Source organism: Melanaphis sacchari, unplaced genomic scaffold (assembly GCF_002803265.2).
Source record: "Melanaphis sacchari strain LSU unplaced genomic scaffold, SCAv2.0 Contig65_pilon_pilon, whole genome shotgun sequence".
Lineage (NCBI taxonomy): Eukaryota > Metazoa > Arthropoda > Insecta > Hemiptera > Aphididae > Melanaphis > Melanaphis sacchari.
Window position 1 is genome coordinate 651,794 of NW_020271469.1, and position 13,669 is coordinate 665,462.

The following is a 13,669-nucleotide window of genomic DNA, read 5'->3' on the forward strand; positions in this document are numbered from 1 at the left end:
AATAATATGAAATTAAACTTGTATTAAACATTAAATATTTTAATTGTTTTAAATTATTTATTTAATTTATAAAACTGAGTATGCGGGATAGACGATAAGTATAATACATGTGAGAAAACGTGCACGTGGTCAAATAACACCGTGGGTATCGTCATCTTTGTATTAAAAAAAAAAAGTATAACACACAATCCCAATACATGTATATTTATAGATAGGTAGTATTAGATGAAGAAAAAAAATAATATTTACGATATTTGTGTATGTGTGTGTGTGTATATAAATGTATTAAAAAGTTAATTTATTTACGGTAAGGAATATTATTTATAATTTATATCATGTAATTATTATTATTTTTTTACAGCAAAAACAATAAAACAGTTAAAATAAAAATGCGTTTGGCAAAAATAAAACCAATAAAAACTTTAATTATTATATTTTGTATTAATTTGAAAGAAAGTATTATTGTCTTTTATTTTAATTAAAAACGATAAAATATTTCAAACAAAGTTTTCTGTAAGAGATAAATTAATAAATTAGCATATTATGCATGTACATATTATATTGAACATAAATACATTTTAATTATTTTAATCAAATATTATATTTGTGTATTTGAGTTAAATAATTCACGGATCATTTTTAAAAATGATAAAATATTTAACATTTGTAATTTTAAATAATATCCAATATTCAATTTTTGTAATTTATTGTATTTTAAGAAAAATATTAAGTATCACAAATATATTTTAATCTACAAAAATAAACATATTTAAAAATTTTTCCGAACTAAAACGATATGTAATTTCATAATATTATAAATTGTTTACGTTATTATCATTTTAATTAAAGTACAATTTTTTTTTTATCTATACCATATTTCTATGCATATATAAATGTTAATTATATTTTAAACAACCAAACATTAAAAAAAAAATGAATTGCGGACGATCCATAAAGTGTATAACAGCTTTCAACTATGTAAACCTTACCAAGATTTTGATTATCTTGAAGCTAGCAAAAAATAACCCTTTTAAACTTTACCTCTCATCTATTTAACGGTTTTTGAAATACATTAAATTTACATCACAGCTCTTACTTAGTAACCACCAACCTTGTATAATTGCATTTTTTTTAATTTAGGGTTATTCCAAATGTAATTTGTTTAATTTATCAATAAATCTTGAACCACATTTAAAACCTCTTTCGAAATTGAACTCCAAAATTCTCAAATTTAATCCTAACACTTTCAATGTATTTTCTCCCAATAAATAATGAGCACTTGTTAGTACTATCTTACATCTGAATAATCACAATTTATACAACATACTTAGAAAAACCTTTATGACACTTAGAAAACAAATATTACACTTAAAAATGAATTACACAATTCATAATATGGACTGCATAAAGTCATATATGTATACTTTATTTATTCATTATATGTTAGAAATACGGGTTTTTTTTTTATTCAATTATAAATATAATTTATTTTATTGCCAAACGAAAAGATATAATTATTTTTCTCTATTATATCGTTAAATTAAAATTATACTATATATGATTATGATTTTACATTACATAGAAAAATAAATAAAGAAATAAGCAAAACGTTGATTACATTTTTAAAATACAAATTAAAATTAAAAATTGATTATAAATAAGCTATTTGTAACTAAAATGCTTTAAAATATATTTTTAATGGTAACATTTCCAATTTGTGTCTACGCGCGTATTGATTTAAATACTTGTTGATTCAAATTTAAAAGTAATAGTAATACTTAGTTGTTGGTTGTTATAATATCAATTGTTTCACGATGAAAATTTATTTATTTTTTAAATACTAAATGGTAATGGATATTATTTTAAAACGAACATATTATATTCAATAAGCAACTGACTAGAATTTTTAATATTACATTTTCTAATTAATAATACTAATTGTAATATAAATTTAAAAGTATTTTTATACTATTCTATTTTCTAATCGTAGTAACAATATTACGGTATCAATGAAAATTTAATTCCAATATTTTAACGAAACATTTATCGAGCATTATATAAAACAACACAAATATTTGTTTAATGTATCTATTTTATCATTGTTTCTAATAAAAATGTTTATTTTTTGCTGTAAATTTAACCGTTTAATGGTGTTTGTTATATTTTTGGCATGAGGTACCTAAATAGTATTACAATTCACGCACGATAAAAAGAGGTGCATTATTGTTCATTAAAATCGTTTTCTGAGATATTTTTCTGACACATTGGCATGATATTTTTTAATGACAGTTATAATATTTTTAATTGATTAATCATGAAACAACTACATAATGCAAACAGCTATCTTATGTTATAGAATTAATCTACAATAATACGTTAAATCAATCACCAATAACAAAAAAAGAAAAAATAACACGATAAAGTATTACAATAATGATAGGTTATGTAATATGATTATTATATATTAAAATAAGTTGTAGTGTGAAGAATATAAGAATACACATTTTTTCAGATAAAAGTGACTGAAAATTACAAAATAATTGTTAATTGTACATGCATTTTTAGGACATAATAATTTTCAGTTGTAACGATTTACTGTTACCCGTTTTATCAAACTTTGCAAATAGTAATGTGAACACATATCACGCCAAATTGCTAAACGGTCTTTAGAACGCGATAAAATATTTGATCGACATACATATTATTGTATCATTATCGACACTCATGGTATCGCCTTGTCGAGTTTATCCTCGCACATAATCGCCTCTCTATAATACATATATAATGTTCTAATCTTTTTTTTACCGATAGGAACAAACATTATAGAATCAAATAGTACAACTGCTAAAATATTTATATGGATGAGTTCAACATTTATAGATAGCCAGATTAGTCACAAATTCCATATCGGATAATTTATAAAACACCAAAGGTTAAGTTAAAATTAACTGTTATTTTTCATTTCAAGTTTAAGTCACAAACAAATAGGTACTCTATATCGTAATAATCCCTTCATTTCGAACAAATGAACTGACTATCAATAAGAAAATATCGATGAAGAGAAACTACAGTGTAACATCGAGGCAAACCATATTATATTAGCTCAAAAATGAAAAATAAAAATAAGAATATGATATTTCCGAACCGAATCGAGCCGATTCATAAGAAAAAAAAACCCCACGCGTCTGCTAGACAATAGCACGTGAACGATTCGTCTTGAATTCACCGGCATCTAAATAATAGCAGTTAAAAAAATAAAATAAAAATTTCAAATCTATTACATTAGCCATGAATCATATGTGCCGATAAAATGAAATATTTTTTGAAAACATTCTTTCGGGTAGTGATTCGAAGCACAAAAACTGCCCTGCAGTATACACGATACCTACGTAGTCGTATATTATTATACAATTTATAATTTAATCACACACACACACACACACACACACACACACACACACACACACACATACATACACACGCGCCAAAAATCGTACAATGTTTTTGGTCGTTTCCGCCTCCGTCGCCGCCGCTGCCACTGCCGCCACCGACTCCTACGCCTCCGTCACCGCTGCAGCCACAAAAACAAAATCGTCGCACTCAACCGTATATTATATTATATATACATACACACGGGTGGTCACCGCACCGTAACACGCTCATTAAGATACGTATAAATATACATATATATATCTCACGACGAATAACTCGCACGTCGTTTACTCGGCCGTGGACCCCGAGCCACCGCCGCCGGCACGCGTCATGGCTCGCCCGAGACCAGTGATAGGAGACCACGACGTAACCGCCGCGCGTGAATTATAGGCGCGAAACCGTCACCACCGCCCGAACGCGACGTGCTCCGCTCGCACCCGGACGAGTATAAAAACGAGCGTGACTCGCGCGGCCCGAAAGCGCACTGCGCCGAGACCGGGTTTGTCGCTCGCGCTGTAGGGCCGAGCGAAATCGGCGGTGGCGGCGGCGGCGAAATAATAAAACTGTAACGATGCCGTCATTTTGAGGGAGGTCGATGTGTATGTGTGTGTGTGTGCGTGTTTTTTTTTTTGTTTTGAGATCGTGATCCACGACCCCCACTACAAAATACGCCATGTCGGACGATTTTTTATTTTTATTTTTTTTTTTTTCATTTAATTGAATTTATCTTGTTTTTTTTATTTTTCTATTTTTCTATTTTTTTTTTTTTTTTGTTGTGGTGAAAATAGGGGAGGTAGGAATTCTGGGAAAACGGGACATCATTTTCGGGATGTTTATTTTCTATAATAGTTTGCCGCGCAATAAATAAAATATTGACATTTTTTTCGTGTATTTTAACGATGTAGTAATAGAAAAAACAAACATTTTATCATCAGCGTTATCGTTTATTTTTTAACCACAATCATAATATTATAGCTGCTATAAATAAATAAACTTATTAACATGGCACTCATATTTTCAGTGCACCTATTATATTCTAATATAATGTTTTGACTTATATTGAATGGTAGACGACGTCGTATTATTTATCGTATTACGCGCAGTCGATTAGTTTTGAACGCCGAGTGTTGATGTCCAATTTGAATTTTAGATGTTAGAGGCAATACACGAAACAATACTATTATTATAACGGTGTATAGCGTTAGTGGACAAATAATATCAAAATGTAAAAGAAAATGTTGAGTAACGTAAGATATTATTTGATGGCTATTAAGTCGATATCGACTTAATGTTGTACACCTATATTTGCAAGTATATTTTACAACATAGTAAAAATCTTATGTGAATATTTTTGCTTTTTACTGCCAACAAAAGTACCAACTAGATCCAATTTGCATAAAGAATTCACCCTCAAAATTCATTTTTATTGATCAAAACCACGAATATAGCAATAATAAAAAAAAAAAAAATTAGAAAATATACAAAACGTTGTAAAATCGTTATCGTTGATCTGCTCAGAATCATATTTGATTAAAATATTCCGTCAATAACACTAAGCTTAAATTATATTGATGGTATTGCTAAGTTACCCTTCAGGTTTTTCGTATGACTATAGTAAATAATATATTCATTAATGTTATTGCTACTAATTAATGATTTTTCTAATTCACTAATCATTGTCGATCCTATATAAATTCATTTTTTTAATACTTGTTGAAATTAAACAATTTTTCTATATATAATATATAATGAAATCGTTTAAATACTTTATTAAAATATTATGTGCAGTTACTCATAATAAAATGTTATAAAATACATCATATACAATATACGTATTAGTTTAATTTTACTAATAAAATTAATATAATTTTAGAGTTTCTATTTATGTTCATATTAATATACACTGTATTTCTATTTTTTTTCTTTTATTTTTTATACCTTGAATTTTTTACTTGACATTCAACTTTGAGTTAACCAAATTCGATCATATTTAGATTCTATATAAAATAGTGTATTTTTATTGTTCTACAAATAATGTTGTATAAACAAGAAGACAGTTTAGGAGGAAATTCGACCGGAAGAGTGATGGAGACAAAAATCTCGGCGATCGTTTAGTTTATTCATTTATTTTTAATCTCAAATAACGAAAAGCTTACCAAATAAATGCATAAAAAGGTTGGCAAAAAACTTCGAACAATGTTGGTACGTTTTAATGATTCGAATGGTCAAAATTATTTGATTTGCGTTGAGTTCAAAAATGCGGACTTTTGATTGCATTTACTCGTAATTTCAATTTGTTATATGGCATATTTCTTTGCGTCAACCAATGTTATATGAGCTTCCTTCATAAGTGAATAAAATTTTTTTTTCACTTAAGATAAAATTTATGTTTAATTATATGTCGTACAGTGTATACTGTATCTTATCTCATAAGTTAATTATGTATATGTGAATAAAAGTAACAGAATATGTTAATTAAACACTTTTTGATTCATTTTCACTTGACTAAGCTACACTACATTGAAAAAAACAGACACAATTAATAATATTCAATTTTCACTAAATTTCTACTTGTATACTCTATTCAACCACATTAACAAGAAAATGCACCTTATACCTAGGTATATATTTTCCGAACACGTTATTTAAAAAATATAAAAACTATATCTCAGAGAAAACTTGATAATTTAAATAGGATAAAGTTAATCATGTTATGGATTAATTTTGAAACCTGAAATTTAAAAATACTGAACTGAACCTAACTTTGAAATATGTTCTAATGTTTTCAAAAAATACTAACTTTTACTTTATGTCCATAATCCTACACTGAGCAATCGTTTTTGAATATTTATAATATACATTTTTTATTCATAAATTAGTTCTTTTCATAATCTAATAATTTAAACTAAATAATGTTTGATGAAAAAAAACAAAGAATTTATTTTTAATTTTGTCAAATTTTACTCTTCAATTATCATGTTTATAAGTCATACGTATCAAGTGTTCTTCTTAGTTAAAATTTTTAATATACTTTATTTCTTTCAATACTTTTCTGAAAGTATTTATTTAATATAGATCTCATTAGTTATATTATTATACTTGGTTTAATTAAATTGTTTTTTATTCTTTGATATTATTATTTTATTCTGTAACTATGATGGCTTATCTGTTTTTTTTTTATCCGTTTTCTTTAGTTTTTAATAATAATCCACACGTTATGAACCATATTATATTTATTCTGAGTACTTTGGTTTAAATTATTTAGTTGTTTACAAAGAGGGTAGTTATTAGTAATCATGAAATCCATTAAGATATTTTTTAGGTGTAAAAGAGTTTTTGTGACAGTCATAAAAATGTATTTTATCTAAGCAATGTTCATTTTTCAAAAAAAAAAAAAAAAAATTTCTAGTAAGGCACGTTATTGTATATTTTACAATGTAGTTTCCTTTCATTTTTATGAGGTTAAAATTTAATGTCGTTGAAGATTTAAATTATTGTATATAAATACGCACATTAATATTATACTGTAACTATTATGTATAATGAAAAATATCGTTGCTTAAGACCAGAAAAAAATTTAAATTTGCTATAAAAATTTCTTATGTTTTGTTATTACGGTTTACAATATAATATGACTGTCATATATTATCGATCGATTACGATTGTATCGTTTATGTACATAAAATATATTTTCTTAAGCAAATTGATATTTATATGTTTTTATCGTATATTATATATATATATTCAATAATAGTAATTTATGCATATTGTACACAATGCTAGATTAAAAAGTATCTGCCATACATAAATAGGAAAGCGGGTGTCGACGAGAGAAAAATAATTGTTCACACTTGATACGATAGTACGTCAAAGTACAATTATGTCCAAAATAAAAAGGAGAAAAATAATAATAAAAATAACAATCTCGAGAAAAGAAACGGAAGTTACTGAAAAATGACAACTAAAACTAGATGGAAATAATAGTATACATAACGCCATTATGAAACAATTTCCTGCTGTTCTCATCATGTCGTTCTTTTCGAATTAATAAAGAGCTTGGCGTGATAATATTATATATTCAGTTAGTTTGTTATCCGATCGGTAAGCTATAGCGCTGTTATATTATTAGGCCCGTCCCAAAACGGACATCCGTGATCCGGCTGTTAGCCGATAATACGAATATAACCATTGCTCGCGGCTGCGACATTATGTGCCTGTGGACTCTCGTTATGGACGTCGTTAATTGCGCATTCAAGTTTTGAGAAACGCGTTCAATGATGATACCAACTACCTCTTCCTAGTTTGATTGACTATAAAAATATTATCCTATTGAAACACATTGTTTATACTGCTTTATTTTAACCATTTAAAAATGTACAGTTTAAACAAATGTAGTAGCTTAAAAATAATTTTGTACTACATAAATTAACTGGGTAAAAAAGAATCTTCAACTCTCAGTGAAATTGAAAATGTATTAACTTATTGAAAATAATATCAAACACGAATAATTAATAAATTATTAATAACTATAATAGCTATAAGAATGAAAAAATCATTTTTAAATGAAAAATAATATAACAATACACGTTTGAGCCAATTGATTATTTTTGAACAAGTTAAAAACATACACACAAAAAAAAAAAAAACAAAAAAACATAATAACAATTTTACAGTCAAAAATATTCAACTATAAAATATTTCTTATGCTTATGTTAGTGATAAAGCAACTAAAAATTACTATTTTACCATGGGGAAATCATCTGGGAATCATTTGTAGTTTGAGTTTAAAGGAATAAAGTTCATGTGTTTGAACAAGTCTGATGTGTTCAAATATGCCGGTTGTAAATTATTCGCATTTTGTCAACTGTGGGGATTTCTACTGTTGATTTTTTTGTTAACATATAACATATCATGTTTTTATTTAAAAATTTAATGAAATTCTGTGTTTTATTCTTACGGATAAATTTTAAAATTAATATCTGATCTTACTGTGGTAAATACTTTACATTTTTTGTGTGCGTTATTATTTTACGCTTCGTGCTATATTTACAAAAATATATTTTGTATAAAAATTGTTATTAATACTTACTTAATTTAAATTATATTCATAACACACCAAATATATTTTGTCTCGAAAATCGCATAATACTATGATATTATTTTGATATATTATCGTCTATTCAATTTTTGTTATACAAAATTAATTAAAAAAAAAAAAAATAACTAGTGCTTTATTAAGTCGGTATTCAAAAGTGCATATTAAAAAACAATAATAATTAGTATATTTATATAGACATATTAATAAAATGTGTACAACAGCATTAATTTAATACTTATCAAATGATTAAAATAAGTTATTTAAATATTTTACAAACTATATTAATATTAATAATCTTATGATGATATCGAAATGCAACAAATAAAAAATCTTTATAACACGGCGCTTTGAATAGGCATTTGTGCTACATGCATACATAGTATGTTTCAATATTGTATGGCATAATAATATATTATTATAGACTTATAGCATTAAGTATATTATATCATATATTATACTCAATGCTTATAGCTATAATATAGAATAGTGTCTCTGTCGGAATGCACAAACCATTATAATATATATTTTATCCTTACGATCATATTATGTTATAATTTAATTCAAATATTCTAACATATAAATGTATTGTTCGTGCCACTATAATATAATATATAATAATATTTGTGTTATTTTATCAGAGTTAAAATTTGCGAATTTCATTTGAAAAACTAAGATAAAAAAATATTTCGATAATGAATAAAATATATATAATTTAGTATTTAAAAATAAATATGATAGTTATGAAATAATATTTGTGTCTCTGAATAGAAAATATTTATTATTTAAATCATTTATATATATATGAAATCAAATATTGTTCATCGAGTGTAAGAGTTTAAAAAGGTAACTCTTTTTCCCCTTCCGCCTGATTAAACATCACAATATTGTCCATTGACCCACTAAAAGCTACATCTGTTATCGCATTTGTTCATAAAAATTTATATTGTCAAAGTACTTTAAAAAAAAATGAAAGTATAAAACTTTTGCAAACTACTTGAAAACAAACATTTTTTTTTCTATATATATTTAACACTATTCTTTAAAAATTTAAATTAGTGATATTACCTAATCAATTTATAAAAATATTTTATTTTTACCACTTAATAATATTTAGGACAAAAACAGTCTAATTTATTTTAAAATTGTTTTATTACTAAGAATAATACCAACATTTTTAAATGGTAAAAAATTCATACTATTTTGATTATTATTTATTATTTAAAAAAAATAACATAATGAAATTTTATTTATTTAAAAATATATATATAGAACATTTAATGAATCAACACATGATTATTAAAATAATGAATTTCACGCTAATATTATACAGCATTTAGATTTATTTTTAATCAGTACTTATTTCAAGTTTTTGATTCATACAATATCACAATGTTTGCTCTGCAAAATTAATGCACTGAATGAAGCTCCTCTTCCTTATAATTTAAAGGTAATATTTTGTCAATCTGTATAATAATTACCAAAAAGTCCATCATGCTTTAAGTACACAAGCTATTACCTAAGAGACTTGTTATCAATTTACAGGACGATACAATTTTTCCAACTCTATATAAGGTTTTTCGTTGTACTGTGTATACATTTATAGGTTCCTACGAATCTCTTGTCATTTTTAGTGCGGCCATTGTTTGGCTAACCACCCTGATACGTAAATCAAACAGTAGGTAGGTCACTGGTCCTCACCTGTTATTTGTCATTCTCTTTACCACCACCACCAGCTCATACGAGCAGGCGATACCTCTTGCTGTGATTCTTTACAAAATATTTTTTTTCCTCTATTCATTGACCCACTTTTCCTTTTCTTTTTTAGTTGATTAAAGGTTGAAAAGTAGAGTGGAAATTATACCTCATATTATTTTATGACACAAGACGGTTTTTAAAAAAAATAAGAAATCCATTTAATTTAGAAGTGTGGAGTTTATTTTAAAAAATTTCTACAGCATTTAACTTAATGACAAGGTAATTTCCAAGACCCAACTCAATTATTTAGCATTATTACTCAATAATTAAACTGTATTTTAAAATGCAAATAATAGTTTTTATAAACAAATATTATGATGTTACAATTTAATAAGTATTATAATATAGTTAGTGATTTTTAATGCTCTGAGAGAAAATTGTGTTATAAAAAATAATCGTTGTTGGAAAATAGATAATATTATACTGGATTTCCTACTACTTTTCTTTTTTTATCGAATGACGATTATTATGTAAAAATCTATTAATATTAAAAAAAAATTCTTATATAATTTCCAGTTAAAATAAAACAACATTTTTTAACCTTTTTCTATATTTTTTAATATAATTACCATTATATTTTTTGAAAGGTTTTTATTTTTATTAATGACAATATACATGTTTAATTTCATATTCTGAAGCAGAAAATATGAAAATTAGATGAATAGTTTATGAGTTATAACTTATAAATATTTAAAGTATAAATAAATGGAGTAGTAAACCTTCATTTTATGGGGTATCCATATACCTTTCCACAACGCTCATTTAAACTTAGAATACTTTTAACTCATAAACGAATCGTTCAAATTTCGAATTTTCATGTATCAAAATACTCTAAAAAATATTCCGCTCCTAATTAAAAAATTAAAAATGTACGTTATCATGTAAAAAAAAAAAACCCCAAAAAATTAAAACAATAAATATCATTAAAAAATATTGTATGAGTTTAATACTTTTATTTGACGATTTTGTAGATCCTGGTGAAACTTTTAATACATCATTAAATTTTATCAAATTTTCAAAATGAAAGGAGGTGGTAAGAGTTTAGAATAAATAAAATAAATCCCTAATCAATAACAATAATATTAATGACTTTATTTTTGATAGTAATATAAATATGAATTTAATAGAATCATAATTTTTAGCTATTAATGAAATATTTTAAAATATACGCGGTTTTAGATTCTTGTAGAACAATGAATATGTTTTACAATTATGTATATTGCTTATTTTTAATGTATTATAATTTTTTAGAGCAGGTAAAATGATTCTAAATTAATTTTTGAGAATAGTTTCTGGTAACGAATTTAGTATATTTGATAGTTTAGGAAGTCATATACTATTCAAAACAATTGAAAAAATTAATATTAAATAACGGAAAATAGTAACATTTAGGCAACACTAATTATCGACCAAAAGAATTTTGTTTTAGTAAAAATATAAATATCTTTTGATACTTGAATTTTTTACTATGGATGTATGTTATTATTTACTATATAAGATAAAATTGTGTTTTTTAGATATCTATGCAAAATTTAATACAAGGATTTTCATAAGTTATTCTCACAATAATAAAATGATTGAAAATATATATTTTTTTTTATTAATGTGTGAAGTTTACTTTTTGACGAAATTTATTTTAATAACAATAATGTGCTAGTTATTTTGTAGTTTAAAATATATAACGTTTTCAATTAAAATAGCTATAATAGCCTGAAAGTTTAAATATTTAATATGATATTTGTAATTTATCCACCATTCAGTTTTTTAACAAAAAAAATCATCAATATTAAAAATATACCCGATATGTAAAATCATTAAAGTTCAAATGTTAACAACACTGCTTATTTAAATTAAGAATTATAATTTTTGTTCAAACGTTCAAACGGTTTTAATTATTTTATTATAATATTAACAGTTTTAATGGTCGTAGTGTTAATTAAAACTTGTCATTACATATTTTATTATATACTATACAACATTTTTTAAATATTTAATCTTATTTTAAGCTATTTAAACTTTAGACTAATTCACTTAATAAATTTCTTATAAAAAAATTAATTAGGAACAGTTATATAAATAAATTATGTAAGATCTATAGAAATAGAGTAAACACATTTAATCACTGTCCAGAATTGTTTTTCATATGCTCTATTTTATCATTTATTTCAAATTCATCACATCAGTTTAATGACGAGGTGCTTTTTCTTTAATACTTATAAATTAAATAGGTTTAAAACATTTAATTTAATTTTTATCGCATTAAGGTGTAACCTATAGATATTATCTTCATAAATAATATTATAGTTTAAAAATTTACTATTAAAAATAGTTGTATAATTTTACACGTTAAGTTAATGGTATGACTTCTTCGACAGTAACAAAATTACAACATTCATAAAACAATTAAATAAAGATAAACTGACTATATTTATATAGTAAAAAAAAAGTTTATGAACTTCACTTTTGAAATCATTAAGATATTAATTAAAATTAAAAATACGCCAATGCAAATGACTCTTATCACAAAGACACCAATACATAAATAAATAGCAATTCACTTGAAATAATTAGTAGATTTTTAAAAAAATAACAATAAAATATAAATCTACGTAGATTATTAAAAGTATTTACATTTTACTATAAAAAATGCAAAAACTTCGTATTTCATTTCAAACATTTTTTTTTTATTATTATTATTATCTCAAAAATTCTCTAATTTATTTATATGTGGTTCAATGAGTGAGTAGAAAGTGATAACATTTATTTGTTCGTATATACTTTAAAAAACTTGAAGATTGAGAGAAATAACCGAATAACTATTCAGAGGCAGAACTTCAACGTGAAAATATGTTATATTTTATTACATTAGACCTTGAGGCCACTATACTCCATTATTACTTTATCCTTTTGATTGATGGCAGGGGGTCCAGGAACAAAGTTTTTGAAGAGGTTAAGAATAGTGGAATTATTATAATAATTTTAAAAGTAAATTCTAAATTTGCAACACAGTTTTTGGCTGTTTTTGATATTTTAGGGATATAAAGGTCTGTGTGAATATACTAACTACTATATTATAGTTTAAGTTGTAGATAGGAGAAATGTTCATTACTTAATAGTCTTGGGATTTCGTTTTGGAAGTAGTTCATCGTACATTTTATTTTTTAACTTATCCCCTATTTATATAATATACATCTTCGTAAATTTGAATATTAGGTTGTAAATATGGAATTTAGTTTTAGTTTTAAGATTTTTTGATAAGTTAACTAGGTTCAGTCAAAGTTATTAAAGTTGTATATTCTGTTTTAATCTTATTAATTAAATGAATTTCACTCAATTTAGACACTTTTTAAAAGGAAGTTCTAATAAGTACCTATTTGAATATGT

At 24.7% G+C, this 13,669-nt stretch overlaps 1 protein-coding gene across 2 annotated transcripts in view; it reads right to left on the reverse strand.

Moving 5' to 3' along the window:
• Positions 1-3,900, reverse strand: part of LOC112600549 (dopamine receptor 2) — a 126,898-nt gene extending 122,998 nt beyond the window's left edge. The window contains exon 1 of one of the 2 annotated variants that reach the window (XM_025347805.1): positions 3,498-3,900. The gene's annotated coding sequence lies outside the window, so the exon portion shown is untranslated. Of the gene's footprint in view, positions 1-3,477 lie in introns of both variants that reach the window. The other variant, XM_025347806.1, reaches the window with a different exon arrangement.
• Positions 3,901-13,669: the final 9,769 nt, after the last annotated feature.